Below are 12,292 nucleotides of genomic sequence, written 5' to 3'. Positions count from 1 at the left end.
GGGCTGGGGCTGGGGATTTGACTGGTAAGTTCTAGGTCAGAGTCTAGGGCAGGGCAAGGCCTTTGGCGGTCCACACCCCCAGAGACTGAGAGGCCATGCTGGGTGGTCAGTGTATCCCTGAGGCTGGGGGGCTGGCCACAGCCAGGTGGGGGCCACAGCAGGATGGCAAGGGCAGTGCAGGAGGACAGAAGGTCTGGCCAGGGCTTTGCAAAGGCAGGTACTGAAGGACACAAGCATATTCAATCCAAATAATTCTTGAGTTCAGAGCTAAGTCCAGGAATCAGGGCAGGGCAACCAGGAGGCCTCTATAGAGTCAAGGCTGGATCTCTGGGAGAATCTAGAAGGCCAGCTGACTGGAAGACCTACCAGACAGACAGCAGCTGTGACAGTGCCCGTGCAGGCAGGGGTGAGAACCCCTAGCGTCGTCACTCACAGACAGCAGTGGTTAAAAGTGTGGTTGAAAGTGGGGGTACAAGGAGAGTGGAGGCTAATCCTTGCTGTGCTAAACCAGGAGCAATGAGGGAAAGTCTGGAATTGGAACTAGGTTGGAAGGTGAAGACGTTGCTCTCTGTCCTAACCATTTTTGGAATGGAGGCATCAGTATATACACCCCACATGAAATTATATTGCGAGGTAGTGATGACGTGGTGATGGTGATTTAAAAAAATACTTACAACACCACAAATTATGACAGTAACATGCAGAAATGGCCAGGCATGATGCTACACACTTCACAACACCGTTTCATATAATCCTCCAGTGAGATAGTGCTCTAAATGTTCCCATTTCACAGATGAGGAAATAGAGCCACAGAAAGCTTCATTTATCCACAAGACAATACCATTCAGTGTCAGAGCTGAAATTCTCTCCGCGGTCTCTGATACCTGTTTACACTTACTCTCCCCCAACACTGCGTCCCTGTGGGTCTCTGGTCCTTTGACCTCACTGTGACCCAGCTTCTGCAGGAGAACATTCCAGAAGCAGAGCGAGGGGCTGTGAATGGTGGGCAGTGCTCCCTGAACTACCTCACGGACCCCATTCACTTTGTCCCTGTCGTATTGGTCCCACGGCCTCAGCAGTTTGGCGCACTGGGGTTGCTATTTGTAACCATGGGGCACGTGCTGTACTTTTTTTTTTATGCGAGGAAGTATAATGTTACAAATGGCTATTCTCAGAAGACAGCGAAGAAGGGCACTTCAGTCTGACAGGTAGGCAGCACCTCTGAGTGCTCAGAGCTCCGGTAACCCTGGCCCCGTCTCATTCTGAGCGTTTGCAGTGATGTCCCCGCCTTGCTGCCGGGGACCTGCCTTGTTCTACTGCCCCATCAGAGAGCACCCGCATCAAATGCACCTTTGCAGCGATGGGGAGTTGGAAATGGGTCTGACTCACCACATGCCTGTTAACTGAACCGAGATTCCACTCCAGACAGCTGGGAGGGGCTTGTTTTACTTTTGCCAACAGAGTAACTCAGTGTTCCCAGGTTTTTATTGTTCTTTGGGTTCTAAAATTAGTCAAAGTCTTTTGGACAATCCTAAAACTAGAGAGAGTGGAGAATGTTTGGTCTCAATTCCTTGGATATGGGGTTTTATTTAAAAAATTTTTTTAAATGTTTGTTTATTTTTGAGACAGAGACAGAGCATGAATGGGGGAGGAGCAGAGACAGGGAGACAGAATCTGAAGCATGCTCCAGGCTCCGAGCTGTCTGCACAGAGCCAGATGCAGGGCTTGAACCCATGAACTGTGAGATCATGACCTGAGCTGAAGTCAGACACTTAACTGAGTGAGCTACCCAGGTGCCCCTAATACGAGTTTTTTGTTTTACAGGTGGATTGAGAATGTTCTTTGATGTGGTAGGGGCTCCTCATGAGGCCTGAAGCTATTTATTGAAGAAGTAGATCATTGTAACAATCTAACTAGGGATACAAACTAGGGATCTGATGGTACCCCAGCAGACTTGGGCAGGTTCGGCCTCAGTGAGCAAGCTAAGACTTCCGGTTCGGCCAACTCTGGCTAAGAAAAGCACAAATTTGTGATGAGCAAATTTTGAATTTCTGGCTGCTTACAATCAACAGTAAAACTAGCTTTTGAGAGGCTTAAAAGAAAAAAAAATATATATATATACTTAAAATAACACTGAATTGCTGTTTTGTAAGTGTTGTACCATACAAGTTCACCTAGAAGTGAAAACAAGGAAGCTGGCAAATAAGCCTCTACAGGCCTGTATGTCTATCTGAGAAGCTTTGTGCGTGTGGGGTCTGGCCTGTAGCACACTCAGTAGCACCTGAGCGGGCCGGTATTGTTGGGAATGACATGTTCTTTTCTTTTTTTTAAAGTTTATTTTGAGAGATAGGGGGGAGGGGGACGGGAGCAGGGAGGGGCACAGTGAGAGAAGGGGGAGAGAATCCCAAGCAGGCTCTGCACTGTCAGCACAGAGCCTGATGCGTGGTTTGAACTCACCAACTCTGAGATCATGACCTGAGCTGAAATCAAGAGTCAGATGCTCAACCGACTGAGCCACCCTGGGAATGACATTTTCTAAGACAGGGTTTCTTGGCCTCTGCACTATTGACATTCTGGTGCAGACAGTCCTTTGGGGTCTGTCCTGCACATTATAGGATATTTTGCAGCATCTCTGGCCTCTGCTCACAAGGAGCACCCCTCACCCACACAATTGTGAGAGTCAAAAGTGTCTTCAGACAATACAAAGGTCTCCATCCCAATACAAAGGAGGGTGAAAATGTCTTTCCCCATCCCATCTCCTCTAAAGAATCACTCCTTTTTTTAAAATTTTTTGTAATGTTTATTTATTTTTGAGGGAGAGAGACAGAGTGTGAGTGGGGGAGGGGCAGAGAAAGAGGGAGACACAGAATCCCAAGCGGACTCCAGGCTCTTAGCTGTCAGCACAATGCCTGATGTGGGGCTCGAGCTCACAAACTGTGAGATCATGACCCGAGCTAAAGTCGGATAACTGACTGAGCCACCCAGGCGCCCCCCCCCACCCCTTTTTAAGCTTATTTGTTTATTTTGAGATAGAGATGGAGAACCAGCGGGGAAGGGGCAGAGAGAGAGGGGGAGACAGAGGATCCAAAGCGGGCTCAGTGCTTGACAGCAGAATCACTGCTTAAGAGTAATGTCTCAAGGGAAGAATCCACTTATTGTTAAGAGACAAATGATAAAAAGTCATTGTTACCAGTAAGGAAACTACGAAAGGGGATTTTACACACAGATCTGCTTTTTAGACCTAAGTGAAATGAGGGAAGGGGAGAATTTTGTGGAACATTTTGCTTAACCTAAGGTAGTTTTTAAAAACTGTACTTTATGTAAAGTTCTGGTAATAGTTATGATGTCACCTCCCCCGCCCAGTCTTGACTCTTCCATTAAAAGTGAAAGATTACTATAGATACAAGCACGTGCACGCGCACACACACACACACACACACACACACACACACAAGCCCCAAACTAAGTAGGTCAAGAAACCAGAAACATACAGACCTAGAAATCCATATGTCCTTCATATGGATTCTTCATTAAGGAAGTTTTATTTTGTGGACCTGTAGCACACCAAGTCCCTGGATGATTCTAATGAACACACAAGTACTTGCCCATAGTCTTAGAACAAAAGTATTTAATAAATACATCCTGAAGCCTTTTATTTACAGTCCCCAGAAGTGCTAGCAGCCTGAGGGTAGAATTGATGTCAAGTCTTGTAAGTGGCACTGGCTCCCTCCTCCTGCACCCTGGAAAGAATAGCTGCCTACCTATTGTCAGTTCTGTGTTGTAAGTGGTAATTTTGCTCTTGCTTTTCCGCCAGGTCCTGTAATAGGATGGCAACATCCTTCTCTCTTTTGGATTGTGGAACCACTATCCCTGTGGTTCCCATGAATGTTTTGATTCATGTTTAAGAAACAGAAATATAATGCAAATAGCATTTATATAATTTTCATAATACAGTTCCTTTAACCCAGCATCCAAAATATCATTTATAGTCAATATAAAATTGAGATATTTTACATTCTTTTTTTAATGTGAATTCTCCCAAAGCTGATGTTTTTTAGACCTCAGTGCATGTGAGTTTGGAGTAGTCATGTTTCAAGTACTCGGTAGTGACATGTGGCCAGTGCCTACTGTATTAGACTGCAGTTTGGACTCTATGATGATTCCCAAAGTTCCACATATTTCTCCTGCACAGAAGGTCTATAAATGATACAGTGTGCTTTACTCTGCCTTAAAGAGTGGGGGTAACATGCCAGGGCATTTGTTCAACTGGGAAACCAATGGTATGAGGCTCCGATCCATTAACTGCACCATTCTGCTCTGCTCCCAGAAACAAATCATTGTGACGTCCATCAGCCTGATTTGACTGGATTTAGCCTCTATCTCTGAAACAGATTGATGTGGAGCTGTCCTTCTGGAAATGCAGATGGCGATGGTGGGGAGTACCTCAAGAAATTAGCCCCTCACAATACAGATAAACTCCACTAGGGGGCCCTCTAGTCAATGGTTGCATAGTCCCGGATTGGGATAAATCACAATTTTATAACAATATATCTAAATCAGGACTTTTCAGTTCATGAATACGCAGTAAATTTTGGAAAGGGAAACTTTATGAGTGCAAAATAAAAATAAGCCTTTCAAATACATATCTGGCTGTTTACACAATCTCAACATGGCTTTTCTCCAAAGAGGTGTTATCCCTTTGGCTTGGCAAGGAGCTGGGGTCACTGGCCGACTGACCTCACAACTCAGATCCATCAGTCTCTACCATCTCTGTATCCTTGTTTAGTCATGCATACACCTTTTCTGTTCTACTTTGTTCAAGGTACTTGAGATCATGAGGGGAAAAAAGCATTAGGTTTTTTAGGTTTAGGTTCCAGGTTCCAGGGAGCCTAGAATGCAAATGACCCCACTCCCTCCTCCTTTTCCATTTTAAATTTATATTTAAGTGCCAAATAACAAATTTGCCAACTGGCTCTTTTCTCCAGCTCCTAGGAGGCTCAGAGCCAAGCTGGCAGGAGACTAATGCAGGAGGTCTAATGGCTTGGCTTTATAATCCTGCTCTTCCTGCTGAGCTTTTATCCCCTTTTCTAATTATTGTATTGTTTGCTGTTTATTTAGAAACCACCCTAACATTCAGGGAATGTGGTAGTGATGGGGGGGGGGGCGGGTAAAAATAGATATAATCATCTCTTCATAGCTTGTCCCAACAACTGAATCTTTCAGCTATTGACTCAGATACTAAGTGAAAATTTTCCTTCTAACAGAAGTTAACGGGGGCACATTCTAACTGGCTTCAACTGACATAGTGATGTGGCTAAGTCATACCATGAAAGCACCATAAAACAGGAATCATCTATCACAGGGCTTAACCAACACACAAGAGAAACACAATAAATATTTGCCGAATTGTGAAAATATTTTAGGTTTCAGAAACCTCAAAAGTACTTGAGTTTGGAACACTCACTTGAACTACAAACAGTTGGTTTTTCTTTTAAGAACCCAAAATTACTGGTAGTAAGTAACACTATAGAGTGTCTAGGTCAAAAATGGGATATGCCCATTCTTGAAATCAAATTATGGGGCCCTACCTACCTGAACCAACAAGAACAACAAAGTAACTGTGATATTGGGCAAGTAATATCTGAGGATAGCGACTGGAGTTCTTAAGATACTGCATTTTCAGTGAAAGCATAACGATTGGCATAAAGTTATATTTCAATCCCATCTTCTTTTGTAGTCATAAGGAAAGATTCTCTTCAAGCCCAGCCTCCTCCCTTGGAGTTAATAAGCCCTCTTTGAAAACATTTCATTCAACTCCAGACTTGCTTCACTTCTCAGAGCACTTGAGCACAAACTGGCTGGAAGAATGGTCCTATTGGCCTCGGCTCGTCTTAGCTGTGCTCAACACGCAGGTGTGTGCTGTGCCAAGGAGGGCAAGGTGACTCTGCAGGACTGTGGGGTAGGCTTCAGCTCCTCAGCCCTTCTTTGTGGTTTACTAGACTTATTTAGCCAAGGTATTGGGCAACTGTGTTGTCATCATGGAGGGGGTTTGGGGGAGACAGAGCAGGGAATGTTCTCAAGCCTGGCCATCTGAAGAGCATTGCTGGCTCTTCCTGCAGGCAACACAGCACAGCAACAGCTGTCAGAAGTACACGTGGTCTCAGGGCAGGGCGCAACAGGCTCTGAGATTGTTACCTACAGTAAAGAACAATGACTCACAACCAATACCCGGCCCATCCTTCCTTTCAAAAGCGTCCTTGAACATTCGCAGAGAAAAAGGGAGAGTGCAGACTGGTTTTTTCCAGGAGTAAACCGCATGACTTAGGTATTAAGCTTTGAGATCAACCCAAGCCCAATAACTTGGCCGCTAGAACCTCACTTCATTTCCCAAATCCCTTGGCTAGTCATTTATCAGTCAAGGCCATTCTAAATTTTCTTGGAATGGGAAGTTGCCAGCGTGGAAAGCAAGGCTATCAGGAACCTGAAATGGTGCCGAGCAGGTTACAGGGCAAATACAGGGTAGCAATTTCCACACTCCATGTGGGCCACTAAGAATGGACAGTCCAGAGACTGAAGGCAAAGTGCCATGACAGACCCAATGAGACTGAAAATGCAGCTGTTAAGACAAGGAATGTGTTGTCTGGAATACCCATAAGGAGCAATTCTATATCCTTGACAGGTGAACCAACATATACCTTTTGATTTTCTCACGTATTATATTGTGTGCACAAGTCACTTCTGTGACTTACACTCCAAAATGTTTTGATGTTTTTGCCACTTTTAACACCTCCCTAAATCATTCAAGTGCTGACCCAAGACCATCTTTTCATAGATTTCACTGGAAATGTCATTAAGATGCCAGAAAAGTTAAGTTTTAAAAATCACATTTATTGAAGTGTAGTTTACATTTAGTAAAACACACCCCTGAAATTTGACAAACGCGAGTGCCACCATAATCAAGATATAAAACACTTCCGGGGCTCCTGGGTGGCTCAGTTGGTTAAGTGTCCGACTTCAGGTGAGATCATGATCTCAACGTTTGTGGGTTCGAGCCCTGCATTGGGCTCTGTGCTGACAGCTCAGAGCATGGAGCCTGCTTGGGATTCTGTCTCTCTCACTCTGTGCCCCTCCCCCGCTCACACTCTGTCTCTCTCTCTCAAAAATAAATATTTAAAAAAAAGATATAAAACACTTCTTCAAAACTCACTCATGCCCCTTTGCAACCTACCCTTGCCAATCGTTACTAAGCCATTTATCTGTTTTCTGTCAAAAGGATCAAATTTAATTGTTGAAATAATGTATTATGGAAAAATTTGTATGCATATAAAATTATTTTTATTAAAAAAACTTTTTTAAACATTTATTTATTTTTGAGACAGTATGAGTGGGGGAGGTGCAGACAGAGAGGGAGAGACAGAATCTGAAGCAGGCTCCAGGCTCTGAGCTGTCAGCACAGAACCCAACGTGGGGCTCGAACCCATGAACTATGAGATCATGACCTGAGCTGAAGTTGGATGTTTAACTGAAAGAGCCACCTAGGCACCCCTAAAACTGTATTTTTAAAAGGATGCTTTGAAATGTATCTTTAGGGCAGTCAAAGGAATAGGATTTAAAAATAATCTTTGCAAATTAAGGCACAAGTGACAGTGTTGTTAAGACAGTGGTAGAATAGTCTAGTTACTATGTCAAGCTTCAGGCTAGGGCTGGTTGGCAGAAAGGCTAAATAATAGAACAGAATTCTACAAAATTCTCTATGGTGCTGGTAGATATATGTTCTTACAGATATTTGGCACCTTCTCAAAATTCACCCCTGCTACTACCATGAAAGGGACAAAGAGAGCAAAAGCCTCTATTCAATCGCCATATGTTCAAATACACTGTATCTACTTGAAAAGCTTCTTTCAAACACCACGATTGTCTTTCGAGCACCAGACCTGTAAAAGAAGTATCACAACAGGTAGTTAGATCGGCAATTATGAAATAAGACGTGCTATTAAGAAAATAAAGTGGTTTCTAGACCATGTTTACAAAAGCTGTGCAGCAGGTAAGTTAATAGAATTCCCCAACATACTACGCATTTTCAACTCAGACTTAGTAATGTTCTCATATAAAAGTCAATTTTTAACTCAAACCCTATCTTACTAAAAGCTCAAAATGGTCACCATAGGGAAAGATACTTTGAAAGATTAAATGCCAATTACTTAAAAATCCATTAAAAATAACCTTTTCTTGGCATAATAAAGTATTGCCTATTTATTACAGGCTTTGCCCCCTTCATATCTAAAACATACTTTCTAAAGGGAGGAGGGATGTGACTGCAGGTAACCAATTCCTATGAAGTTGGCCTCAGGTAAATCCTTTAACCCATCAGAGAAGCATATCCGATCAGATTAAGAGTTCTCATCCTTGGCCAAGAATTCAATTCAGCTATTTAATAACAAATTATCTCCATTTGGTCCATACCTGAAGCTCATCAGCATCTTAAACTGGACTGTGCCTGATAGAAAAGTGAGAAGAACAACGTTAAGAATATCAATGAACTCTTTATGATTTGGGGTTTTTTTGTTCGTTTGTTATGTAAAGAGCATCTTTTATTGTGGTTACCTACTAGTTACCTCAAAGACTAAAAAGCTACCTTTGAATAGAATTCCCATATAAAGGCTTTCTCCAAATTTCCTCACACTTGGGAAATCTCCTTGGTAATTTCCAGCCAGGAGTAAAATAGAACAGTGAATTAAGTTCCTATCATCTGGAATTCTATGTAATATAATGTCAGCACCCACGACCTGTCCAACTTGACCTTTACATTAGCATGGAACAGTATCAATTTTAGAAAAAAAACAAAACCAAACCTGAAATGTTACTGGCAAGTTTGTACCTAGGAAACACTAAAACAAGCTCTCAACAGATTTAAAAACCAAAGGAAGCCTGAAACTTGTTGACCAAGCAGAAGCAGACAGAGCCCAGCAAGTTGAGAACAGTTCTCGGCACTTGCTGAGTTTCCACTACCCTTAAATAGACACTGGCTCAAGCTGCTGTTTCCTCGTCATGGTGCCTGGCTCCCTCAGCCCGTGTTTCTCTCTCACATGGAACTGTTGAAACAGTTTGGCTCAAGAGGACCCCCCCCCCCCCCCCCAATAAAGCAATTGTAAACCAAAGCCTGACCATTACATTTCCCCGTGTTGCAGTGCTAGTCACCAGACTGAGGGACTCAGGACAGGGAAATCTGTCCCTGTGCTCTGGGGTAATAGATATGGCTGGAAAAGGGATGCCTACAGCACAGCTTGCTCCCCCCGCCCCTTTAAAAGCACGGTAAAATGGATGTCCCATTCAGTTTCCTGGTCAGTAATATCAGTTATTTCCTAAGAGGTAAAAAGGTCTTTCATAACTCTACGGGCAAACATGTAACCCCCAGAAGCCTCACATTTCAAGAGATTGCTAAGTGATACTTAGGATATCTACAAAGATTCCTTCATTCACTCTACTCTAAATTTAGATCTTTACAAAGTTTACTAAATCCGGAGAACAACCGTTTCTATAGCATGGGTGCCAGCGTCTTGGTGGACACAAATCAGAATCCCAATGGTTCATTTTTTCCCGGGACAGAAAACCATGACGGGCTTCGCACCCTGAAAATGTTGGAAGAGGGTCCTGCGCTGCATACGGTACTGGTCGCTCCAGAAAAGGTGAATCTGGGGCAGAAAACTGCAGGCAGGACTCACAGCAGTTATCAGCCCCCGCAAGACGAACCCCAGACCTTTCAAAAAGCCAAACCACCCTGCAAAGTGGCAACTGAAAGGCATTTGTGGGGAGTGGCTGTCAGAGCGCAATTGCCGCCGTTTGTTGCTAGCACACTAATTAAGCTGCTCCGCACGCAAAGTTAAAGCGCTCAGATCCACGATCTGGCTCATTTTCCAAACTGGTTACGTCGGGGTCATGGTAACACCAGGCAGGCGGGAGCCCGGAGCGAGCCAAGAGCGCCCACTCCGACCCGGTTGGGCGCCTTCCGCCCCGCAGCTGCATTCTCCAAATGTTATTTTTTCTTTGAAAAGGGCACTTGAAACTCCCGGTGGCTTGGAACCCTGGAGCATCGAGGCCACAGGCACCAGGGATGAGGGGACCGGGGGCGCGGTAGGCTGGCGGCCGGGGGAAGGCGCCACAAGGGTGCTTCCCAGGAAGTAAGGGTCCCCGACTCCACGAGGACGTCCTCACCCCAGAGGAGCCCTCACGGGGGCACCTTCCCCGGGATCGGGGGCCTCTCCCGAGGGGGCGCCAAGCTGAGGCCGAACCCGCGTCATGGACGCCCGGGCGAGGCGGGCACAGGGACCCAGAGAGAGACCCCAGACCACGTGGCCGGTTCCGGCGTCGGGCCGGTCCGAAGACACTTACCGAGTCGCACACCGCGTCGGAAAAGGGAGGGCGCTGGAGAGACGAAGTTTAAAAGGGGCTTGGGCGGTCGGCACCCTGAGACAACCAACCAAAAATTACCCCCAGCGCCCCTCCCGGCCTAGTAACCGCCCCGCCTGCGCTGCCCATAGGCTCGCGCGCGCCCCCTGCCGGCGACTCACGTTCCCCAGCCCTGGCTTCGGAGCCGGGGGACTCAGCACGCTTGCCTGAACACCTCTCTGTGTGGGTGTTCATTTATACCACGCTGCAGGTTTGATGAAGCTCCTGGCATCAAATCAAATAATGTTAGGTATGTAACCGCCCGCCCCGCCCCGAATTCCATGCCTTCCCCCAGGGTGGTCTGCAAGTCAAGAAGGCACTGCCGGACAGGACCCGCAGTCTCCAGCCTTGTGCTTACGTTGAGTTTTATCCTTAATTTGTTTTTCGAATTTTGAGATTTGAGGCTTCCTAAACTGGGGCACTTGAGATTATTTTGGTTGGAGGGACTGTTTAGTATGACAGGTATGTTTTGAGTGTTTACTGTGCCAGGCAATGTGATTGGTGCTGGGGGGTGTAAAGTGGAATGAGAAACTGCACCTGCCCTCAGAAAACATAGAGTGACGTTCAGTTGTTGATAGAAGCCCACCCACTGTGCCCATGGCACAGCACAGACCACTGAGCCCAGCCTGCTAAGGGGTCAGGGAGGGCACCTTGGAGGAGGGGTACTGATGGTGCGTCTAGCATTACCAGCAGGAATCTGACTGCACCTCGAATATTGAAGAATATTTGGTAAAAATCAAAGAGGCCAAGAGAATTAAAGAGGACGTATAGAGTAGAAGGGACCTAATAAGTCAGCTAGAGTTTTCTCTAGTGGAGTAGAGCCAGCCTTAGGGTGATCTCCAGAAGCAGAGTTGTCATGATGGTGGAATGTAAGCTCCATAAGGACTCCGTTTCCTTCTCTGCTGGCTCCCCAGAACTGAGCACAGTGCCTGGAATATACTTGGGTCAGGAGGAAATTACTCCAGGAAAAGACATTCGCCATTTATCCCCCCAAATAGTTGAGTATTCATGCTATCAAACTCTTGAAGGCTCATAACGGTGGTAGTGATGGGGTCTTATCCTAGGCTTTAACTTTCCTGGGTCACCTTGAATGTGAATTTATCTCTGCATTTCCAGTACATGGCCAAGGGCTTGGTGTGCTGTAAGGGCTTGATAAAACATGCTGAATTTCCTTTCCTGGCATGTATTTGGCCTGTCGTTCAAACACACTTATAGAGAAGGTATCCTGGGGCCTCCGGAGGTGTTGGGCATTTCTCTGGCTAGTTTTGCTGCTGCTAGAGGGGAACCTTATCCCCACCACCGCCATGATTCTCTGTGGAGAAACTTCTGCTGGATAATGCCGCAAACCTCTACCTATCCTTTTCTCATTCCTTTTCAGAACAAGAAGGAATTTCAATAAAATCCAGTGTTAATATGAATTTTGAGAGCATGCAAATTAGGGTAGGCTTGTTAACTTTCATTCTCTACCTGTCCTCTGTTCTCAATGGAAGAGTCTAAGATTCTTCTCTGATGGGAGGGGAAACAGGGCGTAAGAAGTGACCATTGGAAGCCATTGAGGGTTTTCTTGGTTCAGTATACAGTCAATTGGGTACATTGTAAGTGTCATTACCTTTACCTCTGTGCTTTCTTTATAGTCCTAACTAAATGAAAGGTAGTATTTCTCGTAACCATGCAGTAATGATCCTGCATTTTACACATTTAAAATTTTTGGCTCCCAAGTATGTCATGGCAGATAACATCCAGTGGCTCATTCTCTTCAAGGAAGAGCAAATCCATTAGAAGGCTATAAACTGAAGATTCGTGTTTTTTCTTCCCTCACTGCCCAGGATCGGTGTAAGGGAATGGT

At 45.2% G+C, this 12,292-nt stretch overlaps 1 non-coding gene across 1 annotated transcript; it reads right to left on the bottom strand.

Moving 5' to 3' along the window:
* Positions 1-8,341: 8,341 nt before the first annotated feature.
* On the bottom strand, positions 8,342-8,413 carry LOC122236827. The gene has a single exon (XR_006215074.1). It is a non-coding gene; the product is annotated as a small nucleolar RNA SNORD93 (small nucleolar RNA).
* Between the last annotated feature and the right edge of the window lie 3,879 nt (positions 8,414-12,292).

The sequence above is a fragment of the Panthera tigris genome, chromosome A2 (assembly GCF_018350195.1).
Source record: "Panthera tigris isolate Pti1 chromosome A2, P.tigris_Pti1_mat1.1, whole genome shotgun sequence".
Taxonomy (NCBI): Eukaryota; Metazoa; Chordata; class Mammalia; order Carnivora; family Felidae; genus Panthera; species Panthera tigris.
This window is presented reverse-complemented; position numbering and strand designations above follow the sequence as displayed.